The following is a 13,592-nucleotide window of genomic DNA, read 5'->3' on the forward strand; positions in this document are numbered from 1 at the left end:
TGATTTGTGGAGGCCATGTCATCTGATGCAGCACTTGTCCCTTACACATCCTAGAGGTGTGTTTGGTCATTGTCCTGTTGAAAAACAAATGATAGTCCCACTAAGCACATACCAGATGGGATGGCGTATCGCTGCAGAAAGCTGTGGAAGCCATGCTGGTTAAGTATGCCTTGAATTCCAAATAAATCCCAGACAGTGTCACCAGCAAAGCACCCCCACAACATCACACCTCCTCCTCCATGATTCACAGTGGGAACCACACATGCAGAGATCATCCGTTCACCTACTCTACGTCTCACAAAGACACGGCGGTTGGACTCAAAAATCTCCAATTTGGACTCATCAGACCAAAGGACAGATTTCCACTGGTCTAATGTCCATTGCTTGTGATTCTTGGCCAAAGCAAGTCTCTTCTTATTATTGGTGTTCTGTTAGTAGTGGTTTCTTTGCAGCAATTTGACCATGAAGGCCTTATTGACACAGTCTCCTCTGTACAGTTGATGTCTAGATGTGTCTGTTACTTGATCTCTGTCAAGCATTTATTTGGGCTGCAATTTCTGAGTCTGTTAACTATAATGAACTTATCCTTTGCAGCAGAGGTAACTCTGTTTCATCATAGCACTTGATGCTTTTTTTCAACTGATCTTGAAGAAACGTTCAAAGTTCTTGAAACTTTCCGTATTGACTGACCTTCATATCTTGAAGTAATGATGGACTGTAATTTTTCTTTGCTTATGTGAGCTGTTCTTGCCATAATATGGACTTGGCATTTTACCAAATAGGGCTATATTATTTATACCACCACTACCTTGTCACAACACAACTGATTAGCTAAAACATATTAAGAAGGAAAATAATTCCACAAATTAACTTTTAACAAGGCACACCGGTTAATTGAAATACATTCCAGGTGATGAACTCATGAAGCTGGTTGAGAGAATATCAAGAGTGCAAAGATGTCTTCAAGGCAAAAGGTGACTACTTTGAAGAAACTCAAATATAAAATATATTTAGATTTCTTTAACACTTTTTTGGTTACTACACAATTCCATATGTTATTTCATAGTTTTGATGTCTTCACTATTATTCTACAATGTAGAAAATAGTACAAATAAAGAAAAACCCTTGAATGACTAGATGTGCAGCTATTCCCTCCGCAAGGCTATCAAACAAGCTAAGCGTCAGTACAGAGACAAAGTAGAATCTCAATTCAACGGCTCAGACACAAGAGGCATGTGGCAGGGTCTACAGTCAATCATGGACTACAAGAAGAAATCCAGCCCAGTCACGGACCAGGATGTCTTACTCCCAGGCAGACTAAATAACTTTTTTGCCCGCTTTGAGGACAATACAGTGTCACTGACACGGCCTGCAACGAAAACATGCGGACTCTCCTTCACTGCAGCCGAGGTGAGTAAGACATTTAAACGTGTTAACCTTCGCAAGGCTGCAGGCCCAGACGGCATCCCCAGCCGCGCCCTCAGAGCATGCGCAGACCAGCTGGCCGGTGTGTTTACGGACATATTCAATCAATCCCTATACCAGTCTGCTGTTCCCACATGCTTCAAGGTGGCCACCATTGTTCCTGTTCCCAAGAAAGCTAAGGTAACTGAGCTAAACGACTACCGCCCCGTAGCACTCACTTCCGTCATCATGAAGTGCTTTGAGAGACTAGTCAAGGACCATATCACCTCCACCCTACCTGACACCCTAGACCCACTCCAATTTGCTTACTGCCCAAATAGGTCCACAGACGATGCAATCTCAACCACACTGCACACTGCCCTAACCCATCTGGACAAGAGGAATACCTATGTGAGAATGCTGTTCATCGACTACAGCTCGGCATTCAACACCATAGTACCCTCCAAGCTCGTCATCAAGCTCGAGACCCTGGGTCTCGACCCCGCCCTGTGCAACTGGGTACTGGACTTCCTGACGGGCCGCCCCCAGGTGTTGAGGGTAGGCAACAACATCTCCACCCCGCTGATCCTCAACACTGGGGCCCCACAAGGGTGCGTTCTGAGCCCTCTCCTGTACTCCCTGTTCACCCACGACTGCGTGGCCACGCACGCCTCCAACTCAATCATCAAGTTTCAATCATTTGCGGACGACACAACAGTGGTAGGCTTGATTACCAACAACGACGAGACGGCCTACAGGGAGGAGGTGAGGGCCCTCGGAGTGTGGTGTCAGGAAAATAACCTCACACTCAACGTCAACAAAACTAAGGAGATGATTGTGGACTTCAGGAAACAGCAGAGGGAACACCCCCTATCCACATCGATGGAACAGTAGTGGAGAGGGTAGCAAGTTTTAAGTTCCTCGGCATACACATCACAGACAAACTGAATTGGTCCACTCACACAGACCGCATCGTGAAGAAGGCGCAGCAGCGCCTCTTCAACCTCAGGAGGCTGAAGAAATTCGGCTTGTCACCAAAAGCACTCACAAACTTCTACAGATGCACAATCGAGAGCATCCTGGCGGGCTGTAACACCGCCTGGTACGGCAACTGCTCCGCCCACAACCGTAAGGCTCTCCAGAGGGTAGTGAGGTCTGCACAACGCATCACCGGGGGCAAACTACCTGCCCTCCAGGACACCTACACCACCCGATGCTACAGGAAGGCCATAAAGATCATCAAGGACATCAACCACCGAGCCACTGCCTGTTCACCCCGCTATCATCCAGAAGGCGAGGTCAGTACAGGTGCATCAAAGCTGGGACCGAGAGACTGAAAAACAGCTTCTATCTCAAGGCCATCAGACTGTTAAACAGCCACCACTAACATTGAGTGGCTGCTGCCAACACACTGACACTGACACTGACTCAACTCCAGCCACTTTAATAATGGGAATTGATGGGAAATGTAAATATATCACTAGCCACTTTAAACAATGCTACCTTATATAATGTTACTTACCCTACATTATTCATCTCATATGCATACGTATATACTGTACTCTATCATCGACTGCATCTTTATGTAATACATGTATCACTAGCCACTTTAACTATGCCACTTTGTTTACATACTCATCTCATATGTATATACTGTACTCAATACCATCTACTGTATCTTGCCTATGCTCCTCTGTACCATCACTCATTCATATATCCTTATGTACATATTCTTTATCCCCTTACATTGTGTATAAGACAGTAGTTTTGGAATTGTTAGTTAGATTACTTGTTGGTTATTACTGCATTGTCGGAACTAAAAGCACAAGCATTTTGCTACACTCGCATTAACATCTGCTAACCATGTGTATGTGACAAATAAAATTTGATTTGATGTGTCCAAACTTTTGACTGGTAGTGTAATTTTAAGTTAAACAAAACAAATTGAATTTTAGAAAGCCTAAATGTTAAATTTATAGGCATATTTTTGAAGTGATTTTCTTGGTCGGTTTTTGAAATGCTGAACACTCCTATCAGCCCGTAGCGTGTCACACATGCTTCACAATTTATTTTAAAAATATGCCTAGTTTCCTGAATCGAGACACAAATGGCAGGCTATAGCCTTCATAATAATATAGCCTAAATAATAAATTTTTTCGTTTCTTCTGAGGTTACCTGGCTTGCTCCTGACTGATTTTGAGTTAGTATTTTGTTTAATACGTTGTTGAAATGTTGAACGTCAATTGATAGTGACAGAATCACAAATTACTTTCCTAGCAAAGCCCATTTTTTGTCTCCTCGGCTGTAGAAGGTTGTAGCGCAAAACCAAAGGTATTCTATATGCATCGGAGTCATGTCTTTACCCTGTATTTTACAGCTTGTTTCTAGCATAAAGGGTTGCGCACTAAAGCGTCGTTATATCAGGTCCATACATTTAAAAAATCTTAAACTAACAAGGGGTAGTCCTATGCTTTTAGCCATTTTCTTTAACAAAAGCCACAATCCCCTCATATTCCCTCACATACCCCCTCAATTCGAGCCCTGGTTTTAACTTAACATGCCGTCCCTTCACTGATGCTGAGATATTTAAGGAGTGCATGGTGTCTGAAGGAATTTACTGACAAAATCTATGGATAGTAGACTAATGAATTTGGCCTTCTCTAATTAGCCTACTTTCAGCACACATGCGCTGTCCATCTTGGTGGCTACCGCTTCATATTAATGTAAGTTATGTAAATTACTCGAACATGGCTTATTGTGAGGTCAATAACTCTGATAAATACTGTAGCTTAATTATGGGCAGGGAAACATATAGTTTTTATTCAAATCTATTATAGCGGTAACAAAATTACCTCTGGTCCTCCTTCCCATCTTCGTGCTCTCAAGCTCGTGCGCATAGATATTGCAGTGTCTCTGTATCATTCTGAGAGAGAAACGGCTGCACCTTGGCAATGTTCCTCAGGTGGTAAAATGCTATTTTGGTCACATTCTCAATGTGTGATTCAACATTTAGTTCAGAGTCTAAAATAACACCTTGTTTTTTTTACCTGGTGTTTTATGTTAATTGCTTGTGAATTAAAATGTGCATCTAGATTCTCTCTTTGTGCTTTGGCTCCAACAATAAGTACCTCGGTCTTGCCTTGATTTAGCTGGAGGAAGTTGTGAGCCATCAAAGTATTTAAATCACTAATGCAGTCTAATAATTTTTCCGTTGAGCTAAAATCCTCTGGTAACACAGAAATGTCAAGTTGTATATTGTCTCCGTAGCAGTGAAAATCAATGCTGTACTCTGATAACATTGCAAACGGGTAAAATATATTTAAATTGTAGTGGAGCGGGTCGAGAGTTAAGTTCCTTGGCATCCACATCACCAACGATCTATCATGGTCCAAACCCACCAAGACAGTCGTGAAGAGGACAAAACCTTTTCCCCTCAGGAGACTGAAAAGATTTGGCATGGGTCCCCAGATCCTCAAAAAGTTCTACAGCTGCACCATCGAGAGCATCCTGACCGGTTGCATCACCGCCTGGTATGGCAACTGCTAAGGCATCTGACCATAAGGAGCTACAGATTGAAATGCGTATGACCCAGTACATCACTGGGGCCAAGTTTCCTGCAATCCAGAACCTATGTAATCGCCGGTGACAGAGGAAAGCCCATAAAATTGTCAGACTCCAGTCACCCAAGTCATAGACTGTTTTCTCCGCTATAACACGGCAAGCGGTACCGCAACGCCAAGTCTAGGACCAAAAGTCCCCTTAACAGCTTCTACCCCCAAGCCATAGGACTGCTGAACAATTAAATGGCCACCAGACTATTACATACCCCGGCCAATAGCCCTGCAACCCCCGCAGCAACACCCAAAGCTGATGTTCTGAAAGAGCTGCAAAATCTGGACCACTACAAATTAGCTGGGCTAGACAATCGGGACCCTCTCATTCTAAAATTATCCGCCGTAGTTGTTACAACCCCTATTACTAACCTGTTCAACCTCTCTTTCGTATCGTCTGGGATCCCTAAAGATTGGAAAGCTGCCGTGGTCATCCCCCTCTTCAAAGGGGGACACACTCTAGACCCAAACTGTTATAGACCTATATCCATCCTGCCCTGCCTTTCTAAAGTCTTCGAAAGCCAAGTTAACAAAACATCCCAGACCATTTTGAATCCCACCGTACCTTCTCCACTATGCAATCTGGTTTCCGAGCTGGTTATGGGTGCACCTCAGTCACGTTCAAGGTCCTAAATGATATCATAACCGCCATTGATAAAAGACAGTACTGTGCAGCCGTCTTCATCGACCTGGCCAAGGCTTTCGACTCTGTCAATCACAACATTCTTATCGGTAGACTCAATAGCCTTGGTTTCTCAAATGACTGCCTTGCTTGGTTCACCAACTACTTCTCAAATAGAGTTCAGTGTATCAAATTGGAGGGCCTGTTGCCCGGACCTCTGGCAGTCTCTATGGGGGTGCCATAGGGTTCAATTCTCGGGCCGACTCTTTTCTCTGTATATATCAATGATGTCCGTCTTGCTGCTGGTGATTCTCTGATCCACCTCTACGCAGACAACACCATTCTGTATACTTCTGGCCCTTCTTTGGACACTGTGTTAACGAACCTCCAGACGAGCTTCAATGCCATACAACACAACTTCCGTGGCCTCCAACTGCTCTTACATGCTAGTAAAACTAAATGCATGCTCTTCAACCGATCGCTGCCTGCACCCGCCCCCCTGACTATCATCACTCTGGACGGTTCTGACTTAGAACATGTGAACAACTACAAATATCTAGGTGTCTGGTTAGACTGTAAACTCTCTTTCCAGACTCACATTAAGCATCTCCAATCAAAAATCTAGAATCGGCTTTCTATTTCGCAACAAAGCCTCCTTCACTCATGCTGCTAAACATACCCTCGTAAAACTGACTATCCTACCGATCCTTGACTTCGACGATGTCATTTACAAAATAGCCTCCAACACTCTACTCAACAAATTGGATGTATTCTATCACAGTGCCATCCGTTTTGTCACCAAAGCCCCATATATTACCCACCACTGCGACCTATATGCTCTCGTTGGCTGGCCCTCACTTCATACGTCGCCAAACCCACTGGCTCCAGGTCATCTAAGTCTTTGCTAGGTTAAGCCCTGCCTTATCTCAGCTCACTGGTCACCATAGCAACACCCACCCATCTATTTTACAATAGTTATATTTTGTTTGGGTTTTAGTCCTGGCCTTTCTCTATTTCTGATCCAGTCCATCCAGTTTGATTTCTATTTGTAACTGTGCTATTTCACAAAAGTAACAAACCTATATACATTCCACAGACGCTGTATGTTTTACATTTGTTATCTTGTTGTTAGTAGTCCCACCCTTCAGCTCCATTCAACCCCTCCCATCTATCTCCTGACACCATCCAGTCCCACCCTTCAGCTCCATTAAACCCCTCCCATCTATCTCCTGACACCATCTATTTTGGATTTCTATTTGCCATATATTCTTCAACTGTGCTGTGATGCTTCACAAATGTACTGAACCCTTCAATTCTCATAGTGTCTACAGATTTTTGCTAAAATAATTATTATATTATTGATCGACTGACTACGACTTTTCAAATCACCCAGTATTGCTATCTGCAGCGTTGGTTCTAGGTGAATGTTGCAATTCTTCCTGGACCTGCGACCAAAAACGAGATACACATGGACAGTACCAAAATAAATGATCTAATGACTCTGCCTCCTCACGACAAAATCTACAGAGCTGGGAAGACTGTATCCCCTTTATATATAACATTCTATTGGTTTCAAGAGTTTTGAATCCGGCGTCGTTTTGCGTATCAGTTCATAAACCATGTGCCATGGAATCGGTACATCGAAAATCTCTTCCCAACTATTTTGCAATGTATATGGCACAGCTGTCAATTTTTTGGTCCTTGAATGAAACTGGTATATATTTTTACTTATCACAATTTTCTTTATCCATTGTTGGTCTTTAATACATGGCCGACAGACAAGTTCCTTACTTTTTTCACCTCCACGTGCCTCTTCCATTTTTGTGGTAATGCTGCAATTAGTTGGTTGTAATTTTGGGTAGAGCAGACATTTCCATATGTCTGTGTTAGCTGCATGTGTGACAACTCCACCAGTCCTATTTATAATATAATTTACAAAGATTATACCTTTTATAAATGTATTGAAAAATACGTTTTTTTAAAATCAATTAGTATATTTGAGTTTAACCACAATTTGTTGTATTTGTTCTGTCTTTTCAGGTGGATTAAACTGAAATTGCAAGCAACTTTCTAAGGCTTGTTTAAAAAATAACAACATTTTGGAGATTATTTCATTTTCAAATAACCGAAAGTGAGCAGTTGTAATCTGAAAAAGGCCATTCTTGAACATGGGCTGAGACATTCTTACTAATTTACTAGAGAACTAGTATAAGCCTCCCCTTTTTTCCTCCAAAGATAATGATGGTCATTATGGCCAAACAGTTCTATTTTTGTTTCATCAGACCAGAGGACATTTCTCCAAAAGGTACGATATTTGTCCCCATGTGCAGTTGCAAACCGTAGTCTGGTTTTTATATGGCGGTTTTGGAGCAGTGGCTTCTTCCTTGCTGATCGGCCTTTCAGGTTATGTTGACATAGGACTCATTTTACTGTGGATATTGATACTTTCGTACCTGTTTACTACAGCATCTTCACAAGGTCCTTTGCTGTTGTTCTGGGATTCATTTGCACTTTTTGCAACAAAGTATATTAATCTATAGGAGACCGAACGCATCTCCTTCCTGAGCGGTATGACAGCTGCGTGGTCCCATGGTGTTGCATACTATTGTTTCTACAGATGAACGTGGTACTTTCAGGCGTTTGGAAATTGCTCCCAAGGATGAACCAGACTTATGGAGGTCTACAATTGCTTTTCTGAGGTCTTGGCTGATTTCTTTTGATTTTCCCATAATGTCAAGCAGAGGCACTGAGTTTGAAGGTAGGTCTTGAATCACATCCATAGGTACACCTCCAATTGACTCAAATGATATCAATTAGCCTATCAGAAGCTTCTAAAGCCATGACAAGCTGTTTAAAGGCACAGTCAACTTAGTGTATGTAAACTTCTGACCAACTGGAATTGTGATACAGTGAATTATAAGTGAAATAATCTGTAAACAATTGTTGGAAAAAATTACTTGTGTCATGCACAAAGTAGAAGTCCTAACCAACTTGTCAAAATGATAGTTTTCAACAAGACATTTGTGGAGTGGTTGAAAAATGATTTTTTTACCCCATTTTTGTAGTATCCAATTGTTGTAGTAGCTACTATCTTGTCTCATCGCTACAACTCCCGTACGGGCTCAGGAGAGACGAAGGTTGAAAGTCATGCACCAATGTGTCAAAGGAAACACCATGTACCTGGCAACCTTGGTTAGGGCGCACTGCGCCCGGCCCACAACAGGAGTCGCTGGTGCACGATGAGACAAGGACATCCCTACCGACCAAGCCCTCCCTAACCCGGACGACACTAGGCCAATTGTGCGTCGCACCACAGACCTCCCCGTCGCAGCCGGTTACGACAGAGCCTGGGCGCAAACCCAGCGACTCTGATGGCACAGCTGGCGCTGCAGTACAGCGCCCAGTTAACCACTGCGTCACCGGGAGGCCTGAAAAATGAGTTTTAATGACTCCAACCTGAGTGTATGTAAACTTCTGACTTCAACTGTAAACTGTGATATGACTAAAGAGTTAATCAGGGTGATTTTTCCACATAGACAGGTATTTTCCTTTCCATGGTAACATTTCATTGGTATCATTGCTAACTTTCTATAAAAATGTATTGGAGTGAGAATTTCTTTATTTCGGGATATGCATACTGAGTATGTCCACATCCCCCTCAGACCATTTTATTGGTAAACTACACCGTAATGTAAAAGTTCCATTTTTTTTTGTGATCCAATACGTAATATAGTAAGTACACTTATCATAATTTGGTTTTAATACAGAGAGGTTAGAAAAAGTATCTAGATCCTCTATGAGGCTGACGAGGGATTCTAATTGTGGTTTTGAAAGAAAACATGAATCATCAGCATACAATGATATCTTTGTTTTTAAGCCACGGATTTATAATCCCTTAATATTATTGTTTGATCTAAATGTAACAGCTAATATTTCACTTGTAATAATACATACATATTGGGGCGGCAGGGTAGCCTAGTGGTTAGAGCGTTGGACTAGTACCTGGAAGGTTGCAAGTTCAAACCCCCGAGCTGACAAGGTACAAATCTGTCGTTCTGCCCCTGAACAGGCAGTTAACCCATTGTTCCTAGGCTGTCATTGAAAATAAGAATTTGTTCTTAACTGACTTGCCTGGTTAAATAAAGGTAAAATACATGCCAATAGTGGACAGCCTTGTTTTACTCTTGACAGTTTAAAACTTTAAGACAGCCATTATTTACTATTTTACACCTAGGGTTGCTATACATAACTTTAACCCATTTTAAAATAGATTTTCCAAAATTGAAATATTCCAGGCATTTATATATCATAATTTCTAAAAAGCCTTTTCAAAGTCAGCTATGATGGGAGAACCTATCAGAAGGACAAAAGTCTCTACAGCACTTCACCAATCTGGGCTTTATGGGAGAGTGGCCAGACAGAAGCCACACGTAAGAAAAAGGCACAACTGCACGCCTGGAGTTTGCAAAAAGGCACATAACTGCACGCCTGGAGTTTGCAAAAAGGCACATAACTGCACGCCTGGAGTTTGCAAAAAGGCACGTGACTGCACGCCTGGAGTTTGCAAAAAGGCACGTGACAGCACGCCTGGAGTTTGCAAAAGGCACGTGACAGCACGCCTGGAGTTTGCAAAAAGGCACGTGACAGCACGCCTGGAGTTTGCAAAAAGGCACGTGACAGCACGCCTGGAGTTTGCAAAAGGCACGTGACAGCTTACGCCTGGAGTTTACAAAAGGCACGTGACAGCACGCCTGGAGTTTGCAAAAGGCACGTGACAGCACGCCTGGAGTTTGCACAAAGGCACGTGACCGCACGCCTGGAGTTTGCAAAAGGCACGTGACCGCACGCCTGGAGTTTGCAAAAGGCACGTGACAGCACGCCTGGAGTTTGCAAAAAGGCACGTGACAGCACGCCTGGAGTTTGCAAAAGGCACGTGACAGCACGCCTGGAGTTTACAAAAGGCACGTGACAGCACGCCTGGAGTTTGCAAAAGGCACGTGACAGCACGCCTGGAGTTTGCACAAAGGCACGTGACCGCACGCCTGGACTTTGCAAAAGGCACGTGACAGCACGCCTGGAGTTTGCAAAAGGCACGTGACAGCACGCCTGGAGTTTGCAAAAGGCACGTGACAGCACGCCTGGAGTTTGCAAAAGGCACATGACAGCACACCTGGAGTTTGCAAAAGGCACGTGACAGCACGCCTGGAGTTTGCAAAAGGCACGTGACAGCACGCCTGGAGTTTGCAAAAAGGCACGTGACAGCACGCCTGGAGTTTGCAAAAAGGCACGTGACAGCACGCCTGGAGTTTGCAAAAAGGCACATGAAAGACTGAAAATCTGTGGAAAGATTTTAATATTGCTGAAAACCACTGCTCCCTATCTCTAGAAGTGCAAAGCTGATACAAACATACCCAATACTACTGAAGGCTGTAATAGCCGAATCAGGGGTGTGAATGCTTATGTAAATGAGATATTTCTGTATTTCATTTTAAATATATTTGCAAAAATGTCTAAACATGTTTTGCCTTTGTCATTATGGGGTATTGTGTGTACATGGGTGAGAAAGAAAATCAATTTAATCCATTTTGAATTCAGAATATAACACAAAAAAATTGGAATAAGTCAAGGGGTATGAATACTTTATATGGTATTGTCAAATATATTGAGATAGGTCTGCTGATTTAATGAAAGTGTTGACAATGGAATAGTCAACTGCTGCTTCCTGTGTAGCAAAGCCCCACACCTGCTTCATTCTTCCATCATACCTGTAATGCAGATAGTTGAGAAAATGCCTCTTAAAGGGAAGCTTGAAGCCTGTGGAAGTCTGCAGATTCTTACAAGATTCTTTCACAAGAAATCTGTGGGTCAGTTGTTAAAAAAATATTGTTTAGGATAAATGACACTAATTCCACAAAGAGAGTTGCAAACACTTGTTGAAATTCTATCACTAATTTAACTGATGTTGTTCTCGCTCTTCTCTTAACAGGTATGGACACAGAAATTAATTGAGCATCTGTTCTGTTTATTTTAGACCCATTTTTCCATTGAAAAAGTGCCCATCACACAATTTGTTTGATTTTAAATGTAACCTTGAATTATTTGTTTCAAGATACTTTGGGCTATTTACTTCATTTTTCTGTTTGAATAAAATACGTAATTTGAAGAACAAACATAATTGTGGCAATTCATATCTTTCAGTAAAAAAAAGAAGTTTAATGTTCTCTTACTTATAAAATAGTCCTGATCATATGGGCTCCTGAGTGGCACAGCAGTCTAAGGCACTGCATCTCACTGCATCTCAGTGCTAGAGGTGTCACTACAGACACCCTCGTTCGATTCCAGACTGTATCACAACCGGCTGTGATTGGGAGTCCCATAGGGTGGCGTGCAATTGGCCCAGCTTTGGCCGTCATCTCCCTCAAACAAGTGCGCACACCACACCAGACACATTTCCCGTACAACCCAAGATTCTCATGACACTCCTGAGAGGAATCCGGTATGTGTCTTTTAGAGAATCCAGTGCTAATGAACCATTGATGTGCAACACGCTTCCTGAGACGCTGACTGTACGCTGACTGTGCGATGACTGTGCGATGACTGCGCGATGACTGCACGATGGCTGCACGATGACTGCACGATGGCTGCACGATGACTGCACGATGGCTGCACGATGACTGCACGATGACTGCACGATGACTGCACGATGACTGCAGTTTCTCTCTCCATATGGTGCAGTGTCTCATCTTTTTCAGAAGTACACAAAAAAAATTAAGCAGTGAAAAGTTCAGCAGAAATGGCTCCTTACTGTTGTTGCATGCCATATGTATAGTAGGCTGGCTGTAATTAACAGTCCTGCACAATACACCATGATACTGTATCTGTAAGATAGTGTAGGTAGTCTGCCAAATCTAGATGATTGTTATCAGAGGCGTCATGCCCAAAGTGTGCACAGGTGCCCCTTCAGATTTGTCCTGTAATAATTTTGTTTCATAGGTTCCTAATCTCTCAACCTCCTAATTAGCTAGCTTGTCTAACTATCTCAGCTGGCATGCCTGCAGGCAAGGTTTGGTAGACTTTAGAAAAGCAAGCAGTAACTAAATGTACTGTCTGAATAAGACTCACATTCCTTTGAATCTTTTACCCCGATTTTAGCAGAGATGCAGAGAAGTATATTTCATTTCTTTAAAAAAAAAGTAGCACCAGGCAGGGGGATACCGACAGCTCAACAGGATATTCTTACATATGCAGAAAAATATACATTTTATTTTTTACATAGATGCACATTTTGTTTTACTGTACTGTGCAGCGCACCACATTAAACAAATTATTATTATGACAATTTGGCAGAGAAATCGTTGCTTTAGTTGACGCAAATAGTTTCCTCTCTGTAGTGTGGAGTGAAGAATGGCCTGCCTGACGGTAAAGGGGAAGAGATTCCTTGGATAGCACCTCTGCTGTGGCCCAGTCATGTTTTTCTGTCTTTCTGACTCAGCAGTCAGACTATGAGGATGGAACGTTTTGTGTGCATCCCAAATGGCACCCTATTATCTATCTATCACTACTTTTGACCAGAGCTCTATGGGCCCTGATCAAAAGAAGTGCTCTACATAGGGAATAGGTTATCATTTAGGACGCAGACGTTATTTGAAGTTCAGTAGCGGGGCATGCTTCAGCGGGATGAGCGCCCTGACCGTTACCTGCTGAACTGTGACTGAACCCGTCATTTGGAGCTGAGGACGACTGGCTTTCCTCCATGACCCTGAACCAATCTGAGCCATTCCTCCCCTGTTGACATGAGCAAAAGAACTCTGCTTTGAACGAGGACTCAACTCTTTTGCCAGTTCACTTATTCTGTGGACCAAGTCCTCTTTGCATTCACATTGCTATGTTTAGAAAGGAACAAAGGTATTTTTCTAACATGTGCTCTGGGTTTTTACAAAGTGCAAGACAAGACA

At 42.8% G+C, this 13,592-nt stretch overlaps 1 protein-coding gene across 1 annotated transcript in view; it reads right to left on the reverse strand.

The window, feature by feature from the left end:
• The window catches only part of LOC112219144 (carbohydrate sulfotransferase 8-like), a 116,443-nt gene that overhangs the window by 61,692 nt on the left and 41,159 nt on the right, over window positions 1–13,592 (reverse strand). The window lies entirely within an intron of this gene.

This window comes from Oncorhynchus tshawytscha, linkage group LG19, assembly GCF_018296145.1.
Source record: "Oncorhynchus tshawytscha isolate Ot180627B linkage group LG19, Otsh_v2.0, whole genome shotgun sequence".
In the NCBI taxonomy this organism is placed as follows: domain Eukaryota; kingdom Metazoa; phylum Chordata; class Actinopteri; order Salmoniformes; family Salmonidae; genus Oncorhynchus; species Oncorhynchus tshawytscha.